Source organism: Mandrillus leucophaeus, unplaced genomic scaffold, assembly GCF_000951045.1.
Source record: "Mandrillus leucophaeus isolate KB7577 unplaced genomic scaffold, Mleu.le_1.0 Scaffold300, whole genome shotgun sequence".
In the NCBI taxonomy this organism is placed as follows: Eukaryota; Metazoa; Chordata; class Mammalia; order Primates; family Cercopithecidae; genus Mandrillus; species Mandrillus leucophaeus.
This window is the reverse complement of record NW_012103144.1, coordinates 2,611,438-2,614,161: the sequence shown is the minus strand read 5'-3', so window position 1 is coordinate 2,614,161 and position 2,724 is coordinate 2,611,438.

The window sequence follows — 2,724 nt, the reverse complement described above, 5'->3', positions numbered from 1 at the left end:
AAAAAAAAAAAAAGAAGAAAGAAATGTTTCCAGACATTGTCAATTGTCCCAGGGGAGCGGGTGGGGACAGGGGGAATGAAATCACTCTTGGTTTGAGAATCACTGTTCTAGAACCACACATGACTACTCAGTTTTCCTTAAACAAACCATGAATTCACATTGTTGTGGTTTTTTTTGTTTGGTTGGTTTTTTTTCTGAGGTGGTCTCCCTCTTTCACCCAGGCTGAAGTGAAGAGGTGTGATCTGGGCTCACCACAACCTCTGCCTCCCAGGTTCAAGTGATTCTCCTGCCTCAGCCTCCCGAGTAACTGAGATTACAGGTACCCGCTACCACACCCCGCTAATTTTGTATTTTGTATTTTTAGTAGAGACAGGGTTTCTCCATGTTGGTCAGGCTAGTCTTGAGCTCCCGAGCTCAGGTGATCCACCCGCCTCAGCCTCCTAAAGTGCTGGGATTACAGGTGTGAGCCACCACGTCCGGCCTCTTGACATCTTTCAAGACCCATATTCTCTGTGAGGATTCCCCAGGTGTAATCTAGTGGTGAACCATTATCTACCTGGTCTTTGCTTTCTTGAGGCCTATGGGGCAAGGGGCAGAGGAGACAATTATCAAATATTCACTACAATTCATGTATATTTACAAACTAAGACAAGTGGGCATTGTGGCTTATTCATGCTTGTAGTGGGCATGGTGGCCCACACCTGTAATCCCAACACTTTGGGAGGCTGAGATGGGAAGATCGCTGGAACCCAGGAATTCGAGGCTAGCCTGGGCAACATAATGAGACCCCCATCTCTACAAAAAATAAAAAATTAGCCAGGCATGGTGGTATGTGCCTATGGTCCCAGCTACTCAGGAGGCTGAGGAAGGAGTATCACTTGAACCCAGAAATTTCAGGCTGCAGTGAGCCATGATAGTGTCACTGCACTCCAGACTGGGCCACAGGAGGAGACCCTGTCCCAAATAAATAAATAAATAAATAAATAAAGTTAATTTTTTAAAAAGGTACTTTCTGGCCAGGCACGGGGGCTCATGCTTGTAATCTCAGGACTGTGAGAGGTCAAGGTGGTTGGATCATTTAAGGTCGGGAGTTCAAGACCAGCCTGGCCAACATGGTGAAACCCCGCCTCTACTAAAAAATACAACAATTAGCTGGGCGTGGTGGCAGGCACCTGTGGTCCCAGCTAATCTGGAGGCTGAGGCAGGAGAATCACTTGAACCTGGGAGGCAGAGGTTGCAGTGAGCCAAGATCACACCACTGCACTCCAGTCTGGGCAACAGAGTAAGACACTGTCTCAAAAATAAATAAATAAATAGAATAAAAAATAAAGGTACTTTCCATGTGGCAAATGATATGCAAGACATTGCAGACAGTGACGGGAAAGCACAGATAAGGGCACAGCTCAATGTGGGGAATTCACAAGACCTCCAGAGGCTTCATTACTCTTACTCAGAATTGTAGAAACTTAAGCTAATGCACTTTGCCCAAGATCACAGAACTCGTGAGGAACAGAGACCTGATTCAGTGTCAAGTCTCTCCAAACCCAGTACTGTGTTCTTTCCATTCCCCCAGTGTCCTTTCTGCAGCCACAGCACTTTATTTCTCCTGTTTAGCACTGACTTCATCCTAAAATGTATAATTTATATGGTAACAACACTTTCCATAATCCTAAAACAGTATATGTAATTTTGCCTAAATACCGTTCTATCATCATTACTTTTCAAAAATGATTTGGAAAATTATCATAGCTTTTTTGTTTGTTTGTTTGTTTTTTGAGGCGGAGTTTTGCTCTGTCACCCCGGCTGGAGTGCAGTGGCGCGATCTCGGCTCACTGCAACTCCGCCTCCCAGGTTAAAACAATTCTCCTGCCTCAGCCTCCTGAGTAGCTGGAACTACAGGCACCCATCACCACGCCCAGCTAATTTTTGTATTTTCAGTAGAGACAGGGTTTCACCATATTGGCCAAGCTGTTCTCCAACTCCTGACCTTGTGATCTGCCTGCCTTGGCCTCCCAAAGTGCTGGGATTACCGGCGTGAACCACTATTATAGCTTTTTTTGTAAACTGCATTATCTGACTCAATAACGATTATCTGATCGTTCTCAAAGACCACTGAACAATAATGCTTAATAGGTGCTTATCAGGTTTCTCATTTATTTTATTTTATTATTATTTTTTTTAAGCGGAGTCTCGCTCTTGTCTCCCAGGCTGGAGTGCCATGGCACAATCTCAGCTCACTGCAACCTCCGCCTCCGGGTTCAAGCAATTCTCCTGCTCAGCCTCTCAAGTAGCTGGGATTACAGGCACCCGCCACCACGCCCAGCTATTTTTTGTTTGGTTGGTTGGTTGGTTGGGTTTTTTTGAGGCAGAGTCTCGCTCTGTCATGCAGGCTGGAGTGCAATGGCACGATCTCGGCTGACTGCAAGCTCCGCCTCCCGGGTTCATGCCATTCTCCTGCTTCAGCCTCCCAAGTAGCTGGGACTACAGGCGCCCGCCGCCAGGCCCGGCTAATTTTTTTGTATTTTTAGTAGAGACGGGGTTTCACTATGTTAGCCAGGATGGTCTTGATTTCTTGACCTCGTGATCCACCCGCCTCGGCCTCCCCAAGTGCTGGGATTACAGGCGTGAGCCACCGTGTCTGGCCTTTTTTTTTTTGAGACAGAGTCTCACTCTGTCACCCAGGCTGGAGTGCAGTGGCATGATCTTGGCTTACTGCAACCTCTG